A 16,641-nucleotide genomic window follows, 5' to 3' on the forward strand; every position below is an offset into this window, starting at 1 on the left:
CCACCCCATCCTTCTAAGGAGGAGGAAAGATTACACAGACTGGATCCAAAAAGAGCTTTAAGCTTTTACATCTCTAGAATTGCCAGACTTAGAGTGGACAACCAGTTGTTTATAGGTTACACAGGAAGGAAACTGGGTCAATCGGTGACAAAACGGACAATTTCACGCTGGATCGTACTTTTCATTTCAGAATGCTACAGACTAGCACAAAAAGACCCACCAGAAGGGTTAAGGGCTCATTCCACCAGAGGCATCGTCTCTTCGACGGCCCTTCAAAGAGGTGTTCCAATAAGGTCCATTTGCGAAGCAGCAACTTGGTCTTCACTACACACCTTCACAAAATGCTATAGCCTGGATGCTTCCCAATCTAGGGAGCTGACTTTTGGAAAAGCAGTGCTTTATTCCGCCATATAAAGGCATTGGGAAAAATCTGACCCCTCCTCCAGACAAGGTATGCAAAATACTGCTTTGGTAGTCTAAGACGAGGAATGCATTGGAGGACACAATCCACTCGAACAACAAGTTACTTACCAACTGGTAAAGTTCTTTCGATTGGATGTTCCTCCAACATATTCCTCATCGCCCTCCCAACCTACCCCTCTGTAGATTTTTCCGGGTTATTGCCATCTCAAATCTCGCAAGGCTGATACCTGTCTGCCGGCACAATCTACACAGTACAAGATAACAGACAAAAAAGGGGGAAAAACAGAACTGAGGCCAGCGGGCGCCGTGCGTGCTACTTATACACCCGATGACGTCGCCCTCGACGGAGGCCTTCGAGGGACCATCGACTCGATGACATCGACGCACAGCACCCTCTGCCGAAAAAATTTCCGAAGAGCAGCAAAGCTGGATGGAATACATCTAAGATGAGGAATACGTTGGAGGAACATCCAATCGAAAGAACGTTACCAGTTGGTAAGTAACTTGTTCATCTCTTCACGAGGGAGGCAGTCTATCGTTTCCGCTAGTTCACCTTTGTGTGATTAACAAAATACCTTTTTGTGATTAATACTATATTGAATTTTTAATGATCTGTGGTTTTAAAGGTTATTGATTTCTATTTATTAATGTGATGTTTCACTTGTTTAATATGTCAAACTTGTTGAGATTTAGGTCTTCTCATGTGCAATTAATACATTCATTTTCTTTGTAACAAATACTCTTTTCTATTAGATGAATTAATGAATTTAGATTGTTTTAATAAGCACTGATCACTTTTTGCTGTAATTATTTTCATGTTATAAATTTAAAAATATTTGTATAACTACATGTTATTATTTAGTCATTGCACACTATCGCCACTGAAATGAAGCAAATAAGATAGCTTTTGCATCTATGCAGTATAATGAAATGAATTGATAGAGTATGACATCAACTTTCCCAATGTTCTTGGTTTCAAAGAGTGTAGGGGGTAATTTACCATTTTGTCTTTTGATCATCAGGTCTAGTGTAGGACATGTAACAAATTGATTTCACTTTGGTAGCCAGCTTGTTCATATAGAATGCCAGAAAACTATAGGGTATAATGATTATGAACAGGTTTTTGGTTAATACAGCAGAAGTATTAATGTCTTTGTTAAAGCATATGCATTATCTTGCATTATATCTTGCATATCTTGTTTGCATAATACTTATGACTTTTGCATGATGTCGTGTTATTCAAGTTAATTGATTATATATAACGGGATTATAACGTTAAGAATAAACAAAATCTAAAAACTCCAAAGGATGATAGAGGTGACATTCAATTCAGATTACAAAGGAGGAAGTCTATAGGATGTTAAGTAGCCTAACAGAACTGATTGGTCACATGAATCTGAGACATGTCCCTCCTGTTAATGTTCGTGCCCCTTTGGATATTCCCTGACCACCTTTTCCATGAGACGCGAACCCTCAAAAGTCTGTACTCTTAAAAAAAATTGTAATGCTAGAGATGGAAGCCGCAATGGGCCTCAAATGGTGTAACCAGCCATAAAAGTTAACCACAAGTTGTTCACTACAGAAGTACCTAACAAAGTAAGGCTGGAAGGAAAACTGAAATTCCATTAGATGAAAACTCTTAATTTGACCTGCAGAGCCCGTCTGAGTGCTATTTGAAAGGGAGAATGCACCCCAGACCAGCAAGTGTTTCTTATTATCAAGACTGAAACACATGCCCAGCTGTATGTTGACGTTTTGTAATTTTTCAAGATAAAGCTGAAGGAATCCATGATTCCATCTAAGATATTCCAGATAAATTCCCCCTTCACGTCAAACTCACTGGAGTTTCAGACATTGTTGACATGTTTCTTAGCAAAGCTTACGTATCAGCTGAACTTTGTTGCAGAACCGTTTGAAGCCTTTTGCTCCCTCCCTATTCAGCCCAACACTGTACCGTGGGACTTGCTTCCTTCCTTCAAGGCACTCTCCCCAAAGACTTGAAACGTTTGATAACCCTGACTCTCAAGCACCAACAACCGACTGCAAGGGATTGGTGAACCGCGGTCTCCTTTCCAACCTCCATTTTCCCAAGCTATGTAATGGGACGACCAAAAAAGAAAACGTGGAAGTCCATATCATCCTCCATAGCCGCCATTCAGATTTCAGAATTCCCAGATCCAAGTATAAAATCTTCTACATCACCCGAGACTTGTAAAATGGGCAGGGCCACAATAACTCGGGAAACTGGTTACCCACCAAGTACTCGGATGTCACATTAAAACAAGCATTGCTTACTGACTGCGTTGTTGAGGCCAGATTATAGTGTAGGAAATGCAAATGAAAAAACAATCAAAGTGCTGGGCTGCGAGTTCTGCACCCACATTAGAGCACCCAAACCAGCATTTTAGCTTTGAAGAAAACACAGAAGACCAACATGTTCAAGCAAAACCTACGCAGGCACCCAGTGCGCTTCTTTTTTTCTTTTCTGGCCCGAGTATTGCTGCTGCAGTAAGACTTCTGCTTCCCGCCAGAATATCGGGTAGCTTCACAAAGCCCCAGATCTCAGTGCTGCCTGTTTGCATAATCCATTGTTCCAGGTTGAGCATAAGGTACCCTATCAACTCTCGGCTCATGAGCAGTGCTCTCTCCATGACCTACTAATCCCTGTGTGGATAAAGTATTCCTCTGCCTTAGCTCCTAAAGCTGTTTTGATAGTCCTTGGATTCAAACCATTGACTTGCAAAGAATTACACCCAGTAAATAAACTCAAGCACCACCTGCTATGCTCGTTCTGCTGTTGTGTTCAGAAGTGAAGGCGTCCTTTGCCCTGGCGATCTTCCTGTGGAATGTTTGCGCCAAGAGAACATATTTGTATCAAACTTGCAAAGCCTGGACTCGTAGTATCTGGCCACTGAGCTTTTAATCTTGGATATCAATGATAAATGTAGATGATTTGCTGTTTTTATCTTTCGCTACTGGTATTATATGTGGATTGTACTTCTGTCTTTTTTTATATTCCTTGATTTGATTTTATGCAACATGGGGTTTCTAGAAATTAATTGGTAATGTCCAAGAGACTAATTGATTATTTTTATGAGGAAGCATATGAATTATGGTATGTTAACCTTTTTAACTATATCGTTATATTTTTGTTGTAACGATGTTTTATGGTTCCTTTGTCCGAAATAAACAAATTAAAAAAGAATACAAGTTGAACATGATGCAACTCCCAATTCAGCTGCTGCTGCAGTGAAAGAGGAGGAGGTCCGAAGGATTGCAGTGTTTTTATGGAAGAGACAGTCTGGAGACTCTGCCACAAGTCCAACACCGTCCTTTTGGCGGTGTGCTGAGGACATCTACATCTTCTCAGAGGCTACGTCTGTCGTTTATATTGGGACATTCGCGTTCGACGATTATTTTAAAAAGCGCAAATGTGCTGAAATTGTTTCAGAACAGGTCATGTTTACGTACAACAGTCGCACGAGATCTTGATTTATTGGAGTTCGTGGCCGATGGAAGTACGGGTCTTGTTGCATTATACGAGCTTTTACTGGCAGAAGTGGGCAGATTCCTTTAATCGGGCATTGAATTGTTTCCGTTTATGGTTTTAGACAGGCAAATGCCAAAGGGGCCTTGGATAAATTTAACGCATTGAATGACGGAACATTTTGAAACCATAACAGAAATGGGAGTGGTCTATGTGCAATAATGCAGGCTGCTGTCAGGGCTTTACCCACCTCCTGAGCAAGCATTCCCATCCCTCTGCCACACTGACCCAGGTTAATATAATGTGAAACTGGGCCACTTACCTAATTTATGGGCTGTACGCCAGATAGGACGCCTTTACGTGCCCTGTCTGGCTCTGCAAGCCACTATTGCTAATTTCGCGAAAGGCATCTGTGGTGTGTTTAGAATAGCCACTAGCCGTCAATAATGGTGCTTCACTCGCAGCGGCAATTGCCTGGGGCCTTATCGATCATTCCAATCTTACTAACACCCTGGAACGCCTTCCTTAGATGCCTATTCACTTTGTAGAGGTTGCATTTGTATCACCGAGAGAGTTACTATATAAATGATGTTTGAACTCGAGCCTTCGATTGTATATTCTTGACTGGAAGTCCTGCTAAGGTCGTCAGTCGGATATTCCCAGCTCTGTGCCCTGGTAAGTGCGCCTGCTCGAAGTCTGTGTAGCCACGCACAGCCCTTAAGTGTCCTCCTTCTCTTGTGAACTCGGTTCCACGTGCCACCCCCTCGTTCACCGAGAAGTTCCGTCTGCACAGCTCCCGCCCACGTCGCTGCAGTGCAGAATGTAAACATCGCAGCCTGTGCTGTAGGCGGGCGGGGCTAAGGCGTGGAGGGGAGCTCTGCGAGGTGACTCGCGGCAGAGTGCAGGCGGCAGTGACCTTTCAGGACGCAGGAAATGATGAAACGTGCTGCGCGAGAGCCCGGTTCCTGAGACTGGTGCGGACGCGAACCCTACCAGCTGTGCAGGCGGACACTCGGGTATGCATTGTAAGCTAATGCCGCACTACCAGCTGTGCAGCCGGACACTCGGGTATGCATTGTAAGCTAATGCCGCACTACCAGCTGTGCAGCCGGACACTCGGGTATGCATTGTCTAAGCTAATGCCGCACTACCAGCTGTGCAGCCGGACACTCGGGTATGCATTGTCTAAGCTAGTGCTGCACTACCAGCTGTGCAGCCGGACACTCGGGTATGCATTGTCTAAGCTAGTGCTGCACTACCAGCTGTGCAGCCGGACACTCGGGAATGCATTGTCTAAGCTAGTGCTGCACTACGCGCGCACTACCAGCTGTGCTGCCGGGACACTCGGGTATGCATTGTCTAAGGTAGAGCTGCACTACGCGCGCACTACCAGCTGTGCTGCCGGGACACTCGGGTATGCATTGTCTAAGGTAGAGCTGCACCACGCGCGCACTACCAGCTGTGCTGCCGGGACACTCGGGTATGCATTGTCTAAGGTAGAGCTGCACCACGCGCACACTACCAGCTGTGCTGCCGGGACACTCGGGTATGCATTGTCTAAGGTAGAGCTGCACCACGCGCACACTACCAGCTGTGCTGCCGGGACACTCAGGTATGCATTGTCTAAGGTAGAGCTGCACCACGCGCACACTACCAGCTGTGCTGCCGGGACACTCAGGTATGCATTGTCTAAGGTAGAGCTGCACCACGCGCACACTACCAGCTGTGCTGCCGGGACACTCGGTATGTATTGTCTAAGGTAGAGCTGCTCTACGCGCACACTACCAGCTGTGCTGCCGGGACACTCAGGTATGCATTGTCTAAGGTAGAGCTGTACTACGCGCACACTACCAGCTGTGCTGCCGGGACACTCAGGTATGCATTGTCTAAGGTAGAGCTGCACTACGCGCACACTACCAGCTGTGCTGCCGGGACACTCAGGTATGCATTGTCTAAGGTAATGCTGCACTACGCGCACACTACCAGCTGTGCTGCCGGGACACTCGGAATGCATTGTCTAAGGTAATGCTGCATTACCAGCTGTGCAGCCGGACACTCGGTATGCATTGTCTAAGGTAGAGCTGCACTACCAGCTGTGTAGCCGGGACACTCGGGTATGCATTGTCTAAGGTAGAGCTGCACCACGCGCACACTACCAGCTGTGCTGCCGGGACACTCAGGTATGCATTGTCTAAGGTAATGCTGCACTACGCGCACACTACCAGCTGTGCTGCCGGGACACTCGGTATGCATTGTCTAAGGTAATGCTGCACTACCAGCTTTGCAGCCGAGCCACGCGGGCATGCAGTGTCCAAGCTAATGCTGCACTAGGCGCACACTACCAGCTGTGCAGCCGGACACATGGACATGCAGTTAGGGATGTATTGCGCACACACTACGAGCTGCGCAGGCGGAACACAGCTATGCATTATATTAAGTAATGCTATATCTACCTTTACCGAGAGCCCTTTTCACTTACTACGTGATCACACAGCGATCGTGCGTTGTCACTTCAAACTTTTCCGCAAAACGGTCATGTAATTCTGGTCAACCAATGTACGGGCAACTAATGTGCAAGTTGAAATACGGTGACCTGATTTTTCTGCAGACTGCCCCAGTACTGGGGCCATTCCTCGTTGTTTACTGGCCTTGGAGTGCTGTCTCGGATGTTCTCGTTCTGTCTTTTGGTGAATCGTATTCACTCTACCTTTTCGTTTATTTCTCGTGGGGTTATTTTGGCTTTCTACAGCACACCACTGCCAGGCACGTGGTCTCTACTATCATTCAAGCGCTTCGAGGAAGCTCCCGTTGTGGTGTGGACCCGAATTACTCCTGCTTCAGCTCCCTGCAAAGGTGTCTGTGTGTGACATTTTAATGTAAAGATCTTAGCATGTGCATAATGTTCTTTGTGGATTTTATTTGCCCAGGATATTATGCTATTTTTATTCCGAAGGCAAATCATTTGTCATGTGGGGACCCCAGTCGCGGACCTGTCGAGTCAGGGAAATTCAGCAAGTGCCCCGAAGCTAACGAGGCTGTGCAGCAAGGCTTCCGCCCTGTCCCCAGAGAGGTACCCACAGGCCGGTTATAGGTTGGCCTCGCCCCAGAGCACTCTCACGTATGCAGATGCCGATTTAGCTATAAGGACATCTGCGAGATCGTGACACGCCGAGGTGACGCAAAACCAGCACAGCTCGTGCATGCGCCTAACACTGCCCCAGCCCTCCCGGCCTTTCTGAAGGAACCGCCCCACTTTTCTGGGGGCCAGCCCGCGGCCGAGAAACCAGTACAGCGCTGCCGCCGCAATTGCGCTGTAGCCCAGTGCAGTATGTGAAGAGTGAAGACGCTTCAGTAAAATGTGGGACGTATTTGGGCTAGTGGCACTTGTTTAAATCCTGCTCTAGTCCTGCCACTTGCGTGGCCTCTCGCCCGTGTAATGCGTGAGCCATAGTGGGGGCATCCCATTGCCGCATCTCCCCCTCCTCCCTTGACCCGGACAGCCTGCCCTGCTCCCCCCCGCCCCCCCAGCCAGTAATTCGAAACCACCTGAAAGAACACGCCAGACAATTTTGTAAAGGTTGGAAGTGTTAATGCCACAGCAGCTTTATTTGTATAAAGTCTTGGAGTTATCTTACAGGCGATCCTTAATTCACCACACCACAGGTTTTCTACGTTGTGTGAGGCTACCTAGGTATACACCACCACCTATACCCCCCCCACCCCCCGCTGTCCGCGACCGTTGGACGCCTCCGGTTGAGCCGGCCCTTGCTATCAACTTCTCTCTACCCATGGCCATTCAATATGTTCCCTTGTTTCACACTTCTTGACATTTTTCCCCCTTGCTCTAAGGTACCTGTTAGTAACCCACCCCCGCCCCCGACACTCTGCACAGTGTCCTATGTCTAGTTCTAGTTTAAACAGGCAGCCACGCGGTGCCACGCTATTACGTAGGTTCCTATACAGACATCTCTTTTCGGTGCCCCAACACAACACTTACCCCACATCACATCTTCATTCTTAGCCGACACCACCTTCCGGTGCCGACTAACACTTTTCTACCTGCCTATACAGTCATCGCTTTGTGATGTCCAGCTATCCTAGCGCGCATTTCTACACTACTCTGTGCTCCCGTCCTCAACTGTGCCACTTCTACCCTAGCTCTTTCTGTTCACCTTGAAGACTCCCACCCCCGTTCTCTCCTCCTCCCCCCAAGTACTCCCATCTGTTTGCCCCCCAGCCTTGTGCTTGCCCCCCCTCTTCACCTCCTTGAACCTCGTGCCCCCCCTGGTTCCCTCTTGTCACCCCGCAAGCCCAACGTTGCCCCCCCCACATCCATCTTTGTATCCTTCCTTCCATTATCCCTTCCCCCCACCTGTTTTAGGCAATCCCGCTTGTGCCACCATACCTTCATCTCGGTCCCCACCCAACTTCCCTTGTAGACCTTTGTTTTCACCTTGTTTTTCCATTATTTCTTTCCACCCCCCCCCACATTTTTGGGGTTGGAAATGGCTTCCAAGTCCCCCTAAATCCCTCCCCTTTTTCACCAGGGCCTCCCCTGAGTCTAGTTCTCTTGGGGCGACGTAAGATCTAATCTGTTGGCTGAGCATTCCCCTATGGGCCTGCCAGTGCTTTCTAAAGGGATCGACCTGTGACTCCTCTAAGGCTCTCTGCTTGCTGCCGGCGGCGGAGAGTTCCCCCCCAGCATGCACAGGACGCGCCCTTTCCCGCGCGCCTTTACGCGGCGCGCCCCCTGGTCTTCCATCCCTGGTGTGAGGGGGGGTTCGCCCCCCCAGGGAGCGTGCCCTACCGATCATACTTGGATGTGTTATTAGTGCTCTAACCCTTGCCACCCTTAATTTGCGGTGTCCGGTTCTGTACCCCTTAATATTGTGCCCCACTTTCTTCCAGTTTCACCGGACCGAGCACCCCACTCCCCAGCAACTCCCTGCTCGGGGTGAGGGGGCTCGAAGCGAATGTGTGGTGCTCCGTGTGGTCTAGCTTCCGGCAATGATGTTTACCCCCGTTAAGTCCCCTTACCCTCTTCATTCTTGCACTAATCGGGATGATAAACTAGTACCCTTTGAAGGCCCACATTATCCGTCTCGAAGAGCTTACTTCTGTTCTAGCATAGATTCGGGAGACCTTTTATAATGGAATCCAGGAAGGTATGCGACCTGTAGTATTAATGTAGGACTGTATGTAACAGCTACATGTAGCCCAGACTAGACCTAGAACTCGTGTTTGCTGCCTCACAGAATGCAGAAATGCTTAAGCATGGATAGAGGAGACCGATTGGTAGGAAGGAGAAAGCTACCCATACCCTAGCGTGGATAGTGGATGTAGATTAGAAGCTACCCTGAAGATATCTGTATCCAGACAGACTAAGATTGTAACTGGGACATGGTTTTCCAATAGTGTTGCCATTAGAGATCAAAAGATTAAAGTACTTGTGGTGTGGAATATATCAATGCTCACTAATATAGTGGAAGCGACACAATAGCTAGTGAAACCATGAGTGAGGCTGTTTTGAATGTCATTCCGTGAGGGGGAAATCTTTCAGAAGGGCTGCCAATTTTGAAAGGTTTAGGAACTGGCAATTTCGAGATGCCAGGCAATACAAGATTAAATTAGATGCCCAGCATTAACACACTGGTTAAGGGATGCATCTCGGATGTGTGCCCACTCTGTAATTTCTGCACGTGCACACATTCATTACCCGTTCTCACCATGAACTAACTGAATCTAATTTAATAAACTGACTTGGAAAGTACACCACCTTACCAAACATTACCATTTTTTAAAACAAAATGTTATAGAAGGGTGTAACGGAATGAATCTGGCTTCATTATCTCCATCAGCAAGACACGTATATAAGTACCAGCATACCAATCAGTGTGATTTAACAGATTTAATCTGGGTTGGTCTTTTTTGAAGCTTTACGTAGTTCCAAAGCACTGGCTTGTGAAATTGTCCTTTATAAGCGTGTATAAAACCTTTGATTTTTACAAAATGTCGATTTTCTTTTTTTTTTTTTGGTAGCAGATTTTAAAATATGCTTGCCCGAGTCCTGCACCATCTGGTCCGCTCCTTTCCGTCTACCTTTACAAACTAAGCATGAATGCTTTGATTCCCAATTTGGATACTTATTCGTCTCTTGGACTGTCAGTTTATGCTCATCATTGGAGGTGATTGCCTAGGTTTTACAACACCCCATCTGAACAAACCAATTCTAGACCTTCCCCATAAGGATGACCTGTCCGTTTTTATAGCAACCCCTATCTGGTGCAGGTACATTGCTGATAATGGCACCTGGTGTGTTGCAAGGCCAAGTACATACACATGCAGGTTTATAACCTTTAGACGTAGGAAAGGCTCAGTCAGCCGTACAGCAATGTGCTATTCTAATCTTGCATGGGCCGACACATCTCCGCAATTAGTGCTTAACACCGTGAGCTAGCATCTGACCCACTGTGACACTCAATTTGCAGAAATGCATTTCAAATTTGGCCATTGGCCATGAATAACATAGTTCCCACAGGAAGGAAAGAATGCTACAGGAGTTGGGCTGCAAGCAACGCACAACTATATATACCGCTGTGAACGCCGAAAGCATTAAATGATTAATTGATGGAGGCAGAATGTACTTGATAAAACTGAAACTGAACGCTGCTCTTTGTTCGGAGCGCGGTTAACCATAATACGATGTGTTGTTTGTATAGGGCGTTAAACCAAGGCGCTTTACAGAGCATGTGTTGCCTGCATTTCTCTTATACCCTCTTCTACTCCTGGTGATGCATCGCTCCCGCCCATGCCACCGCCTCGCTATGTTATTCACTGAAGATAAGGGGGTGGGGGGGACAAGCCGAAATGCCCGTATTTATATGTGTACACGTGAGCAAGTCTCACCGCACCTCCAGCGTCATAGCGCTAGAACCCGCATGACAGTCTTGTAACCCTTATGTACGGGCGCGTTGTAAAATGCCATTTCGATCAGACCGTCTGATAGCCCGAAGCGCTTCCCTGTGTGCCGCGCTTCGCTCGCATTCGTCCGCTGCCCCCACTGACCACCCCCAACCCTGCCCCCCCTTCTCCCCAATTTTCCACCTAGGCCACGAGTTAGCAGGACCCTGTTTGCAACTCCGTTTCCCGTTGACCCAGCCGCACTGGCTTCTGCAACCCGCCCCCGTATGCTACGGATGATGCCACTTCTCTGATGCCTCCCTAAAGATCCTTGCGTGCACACCATCCCCACCTGCGCCTCGCCCTTGTTTGCGGCCGCCATTAGCCACAAGGCTAAGAATGGACTGGGTCAGCGCTCCCCGCCCCCACTAATTGGGGTGCCATGCAATGGCTACCTTCCTTAGGCCGCTAGGCACCACTCGTTGAACTAGCCCATTGTCCCTTACCCCACCGGCCTGATGCAACACGCGCCTATAACGAAACACGGCCGCCCAAACCTTTTGAAGTTACCCATCCCATACCCTATATCTGATTCAACCACTGCCGCCCTTCTACTAGGCCGCACGGCTTTGCTGCCTCCGCCCATGTAAGGTTTTCTTTTCGCACTAACCGTGTGCCGTCTTGTGTTCACTAAATCAGACCGTTCTGCATGGAACCTAGCCCCTCATGAAACCGATCGGCATTTTTTCCGCACGAGCACTATTGCATGGCCAGCTTCTAAGCACTATATACGAAATGGATGCTGTTACACTTTAAAGTGCAGCAATTGGAAAGAAGACGGCAATAAGTCAGTATTGGCTATTGGCATGCGGGTATTTACCACAAACAGAAATCACAGGCTAATGATTAACTTGCAGAACGATCTTGCTGTTAACCAGAGAGAGTAGGTCAAATACACACGATATGGCTACTTCATTGTGCTGCCTGCCACTGTGACAATTCTGTCCCCTAGTTCATTCTTATTCATTTTGCGGTCCCTACGTTACACAGGTCTGACCCAGAGCACCCCCCTGGAGTGGCCGACCTAGGGAGAGACACTTGGAGAGACCACCCCCCACCCACCCCGGTAACCGAGGAGGGGGAGGAGGTTGGCTGGGCAACCCCCGCTAAGGGGTGGCGCCCGCCATGCCTCCTACGTCGGCGCGTTCGCCCGCCAGAGCATGTGCGCAAGCTGCAGTTATGCTTGTGTGCCTGGCCCCTGCGGCGGCAATCTGGCCTGGGCCTGGCGTCCCTTGATTTGCATTTAGCAGCTCGGTGCAAGGCACGGGGCCGCCACGCGCACTCCTCTGCTCTTGCACAATGGCTTCTTTGACACTTTTTCAGAGATATTCCTCTCGTGCACCCGCCCAGGACACTATGCCGATTGGTAGTTGACTCACGCACCAACCCAGGAAATACTTCAGTATAGGTCCAAAACAGCAAGGGACGTGCGTAGTTTACTCCCCATGTGCCTTTGTTTTCTTTCTAGGAGCACGCCACTGAAAGTGCACAACAAAGGGAGAGGCCGGTTCTCTTGGATCAGGTAGCCCTCCGGCGTGTTGCGTTAGCGCGGTGTGTAATCATGTCAGCGCCTCTCTTTCCCTTCTGCGCGGTTTGATCCGTTTTTACGTGGACCCACGAAGAGGCCGGCCGGAGACGGCCTCGGCAAGAAATGGCTGGCAGCAGTGACTGTGCAGCTATTGTAATCGATGATGCTGCTGCTGCTTCTCTTTGCCCCCCCCCCCCCGACCCCCCAAACGGCATCCTTCTTCCCAGAGCTGTCAGACTAGGCAGCTATTACCCCTGCCGGGCGTGACGGCGGCAGGTGCTGACTGCAGCAGGCTCCACAGCTTAGACTCCTGCTTTCCTGGAATTGGTGCAGACCATGTGGGTGATACACACGGCCACAGACGCTAAACCTTTTAAAGGTATATGTTCTTAGCTCGGGGCAGTGCGCAATGAAACCTACATGTCGGGGTGGGGGCTAAGTGGTGATGAGAGGCTCCGCCCCATTGGTTCCCCGTTGGTGTGGGGACCAACTATCAAATGGTACATTTTTAAATGCAATACACAGAAAGGCGATTGTAGTCTTTCTTGAAAGTAACAGCTTTAAAGTTTTACTGCGTGTGTTAAAGTAGGTTTTTTAGCACAAATAGAGTAAAACATTAACACTGCCAGTTGCGGGAAAGGCTTCCCTGACTCCTCTGCCTAACAAAATGCAAGTGCGCACATCCAGGGGTGCACCTAGGCTAACATTTAGGCAGGAGCTAACCCTTCAAATGTTGGGAGAGGCACCACCTTCAGAGATGGTGGGGGACTGGCAAACTTACGTATGTGGATGCATCTAACTTCTTTGTGCATTGTATTGAGACTATTCTAGTGCAGCTTCAATGTTACAAGCAGTTAACTCTCCTTTAAGTCTGAAAACACCCACTCAAAGACTGCTGTGAGCATGACCTGTCTCCTGCCGCCCCTACCCTTCCAATCACTCTCCTGGCATGTAAGTACTAACCCCACATCACGATTTCAATTGCCTAAAAATGTATGCACATGAATACACTTGCTAACAATGAAATTGTTCACGTAACTAAGGTTTCCACAGAGCACCTCAGGGGATCAGACCTCGGGTTCTCCACATTTCATAACATATCCCCAAACCCATTGAAGAAGTTCACTCAAGACTCGGGTGCTTCTGACCTGCACCTGGCTGTCAGCACCGTCACCCCTGGTGCACGTCACAATGCCTTTACTTTCCTTACAAAGCTTACTTTAGATTGCAAAACCACACCTGCTTCGAATAAAAACAGTTTGCAAGTGAGGAGGCAAATTCACGTAGAGTTGGCCCTGCATCCAGTGCCAAGAAAGTTGTTTATTCGTGTTAAAAGTGTTGTATTCAGAGCAGTGGTGGAAGTGGAAAAATGGATCTAGTGGTACTCTGCATCTGAAAAGGAGGGAGTTGGGTGGTGGCAGATGGGGGGGGGGTAGGACTGTACTGGATGGGGTTTGACCTTCGGTTTGCCATCTACAATATCTCATGTTGCTTTGTGGCTAGACTAGACACAATAAACAAGCACTGGCAAAGCCGACAGTTTGGGCTTTTGTGTAAATATGTGATGGGCACTGATATAATGGTATTACCTTGCAATTAGATGACAATGGCTGAAAAATTGAACGATTCCCTAGGCATACGAAGGTATTAACTGGCTAATGTCTTTTCTAATATCTCAACCCAAAACTACTGTTCGCTTTGTGATTGCCTGTTTTTAAAAGAAGTTAAGTGCATCAAACGATTCTAAGGCTGAAGGCACACTTGGTTGAAGCTTTTTTTTATTACACCAGAAGCCATTTACAACTGTAATCAAGCAATTAACTATTAAAATAGATTTAAAAAAATGAAGTATATAGTTTGAAATCAAACCTTTACTTGATGTATTTACAATCATGATAATTACAAAACATCATTAGTCCAACAATAGGACAGTAGAGTATGAAGTCCACGATGACAATTGAGGATTGTTCATGCATTTCACTAATGTTCCTCCCCCTTTTAAGAGAGGTTAACCATCAATTGTCATTGCCAACATAGCTACATAAGCCCCACATGTTCAAATATCTTCATATCTTTGTCCTTAAAAATAGAGTGAAGTAAAAGTGAACATCTCTGGTCAGTTGCCACTCTGGACCTTGGCTGCTCTGGTGAACTCTCCTCTGGTCCATCCCTCCTTTGGTCTTTTGGCTCTCTGAGTCAGTGGCAAAAACAAGAAGCAAAATGCTTCAATTTTCTGTCATTCGCACAAACAAGTACCTTAGCTACCCGAAACTCTCAAACACTGCTGCACGCAGCTGACAAAATATCTAAAACGTTCAACGTACAGATACATATCTTTTTAGACCTGCATAGATCAATGTTATACCAAAGCAATCTTGGCCTGATCCCTCTGCTACTGCATTAGGCCCCAACCCTACTTGCAGATCCTGAAGCTCCTAGAAAGTGAAAAAGTGGCAGATGGTGTGCAATGAAAGATTCAATATCGTAGCATAACAGGACATTGCAGAGTGTGGGGCAGTACTCTGCATGGCCCAAGCAACTTCAGTGGCTGGTAGCAACTGGGGAGACAATGTAACGTTGGTTCATCCACAGTTCCTCAATACTAGACTCTCTGGTGCACTGACTGGCTGGTGAGACTATGTCTGCCTGTCAAATCAAGTGATCCGAGACTGGGGGAGGGCCAGTGCATCAATAATGCAATTCTATGTGACGGTATTGCAGCCACTAGCAGAGGAGCACCAGGGTACTACACCAATTTGTCCCTACTCTTATTAAAACGGTCCTATTGTAAGGGTGTACACGTAATCAATCACTTATAAGCACTCCAATTTTTGCAGTGGAAGTCAGTGTGAGATTACATTATTTGCCCAGGATAACACACTTGAGCTGTTGAAGCAGGGATTTTAACCCACTCTGCAATTTAGACTCAGCCGTCTTCTTCCACCCTTTTCTTGTAACAAATATTTAAGTTTTGGGGGTCCAGTCCTACAATAATACTGTCCTATAGAGTTTATTTGCAAAATACACAAATTGCACAGTAAAGCATCATGACAACATGTAAATCCTAATAGCAGCATGTCGAGCCAAAATAATTCAGTGTACCTTTTATTTGCCACACCCTGAAAGGAAAACTCTGAGATTCAAAAGACAAAATATCTGTTTACCCACTTCATTGTCAGTGCTTTTAGACGCACAGAGAAATTGTGTAATAAACTCACCTAGGTTTGGAGATTCGTCACAAACCTCCAGGGTGTTGTGTATGGTTTTAAGAACATTCAATTAAGGACATCAAAGCAAACTTTACTTTTTAGCATATCAAGCTGTTAGACATTATGGGTATGAAAAAATATTTCAAAGGGTGCTTTTATTGTGTGCTCGCTTTAACTGTCACAGATTGGCAAGGTGACTGGTGGTCTTTCAAGTTGGAAATTTACCATCGTGCATAAGAAAGGCTATACTGATGACAAAAGAAACGTATTGTCGAGTTCATTGGATGCAGCCTGAGAGTCTCAGGGGGGGCATGTTCCTGATCCTTTGAACTATTAAAGGCTTTAGCACGGAAGTCCTGCCCGTCAGCTCACATTTCGGAGGGGATGGGTTGCGAACTGGGTGACCACCTGGGGTGCCACGCCCCCCAGGGCGCCATTAGCTCCTGCCACACCAGCTCTGGGGAGTCTTTCAAGTGCTCCCCCCGAGCTGGTGTAGTGGGAGAAGGTGCTGCAGGCGGGCTTTTGCTGTTAAATGTGCCCCTCCACTGCGAGCGCCTTTTAATGACAAAAGGCGCCATTAGGCCCCCACCACGCCATCTCATGGGAGTCTTTCAAGGGCTCCCCCGAGCTGGCGTAGTGGCAGAAGGAGGCGCCTCATTGTCAATAAATGCACCCACGGCAGCAGGCTCATTTAATGACAATAGGGTGCTGACGCGCCCTATTAATATCATTACCTCCTCGCCAGAGCGAGGAGGTTAAAAAGAAAAAAGAAATAAATAAAAGTGGCCCATCCTGGCCCCGCCCCATTCCGCCCGCCCCCTCTGCACCCACGCGCAGGGGTCGGGGGGAGTTTGCCAATTCGCCTAGGGCGCTGCTGCCCTTAAGGCCAGCCCTGGTGGGCGGCAGGAGCCCGATTAGTTCAATTAAGTTGCGGGCCTGTGACTTGCCTTCAAAATAGACAAGGTTGTTCATTGACCATATAAGATAGATACCTTTTTTTTAAAAAGTGTGACGAAATGAAATGACCAATGCTC

At 47.6% G+C, this 16,641-nt stretch overlaps 1 protein-coding gene across 7 annotated transcripts in view; it reads left to right on the forward strand.

Annotated features, from left to right (window-relative positions):
- PACSIN2 (protein kinase C and casein kinase substrate in neurons 2) overlaps nt 1-16,641 on the forward strand; it is a 909,220-nt gene that overhangs the window by 275,878 nt on the left and 616,701 nt on the right. Inside the window, exon 1 of one of the 7 annotated variants that reach the window (XM_069628222.1) lies at nt 4,802-4,926. The exons of the other annotated variants lie outside the window; for them this stretch is intronic. The gene's annotated coding sequence lies outside the window, so the exon portion shown is untranslated. Of the gene's footprint in view, nt 1-4,801; nt 4,927-16,641 lie in introns of those variants that run through there. 7 annotated transcript variants of the gene reach the window in all.

Source organism: Ambystoma mexicanum, chromosome 12 (assembly GCF_040938575.1).
Source record: "Ambystoma mexicanum isolate Mex_15411 chromosome 12, UKY_AmexF1_1, whole genome shotgun sequence".
In the NCBI taxonomy this organism is placed as follows: domain Eukaryota; kingdom Metazoa; phylum Chordata; class Amphibia; order Caudata; family Ambystomatidae; genus Ambystoma; species Ambystoma mexicanum.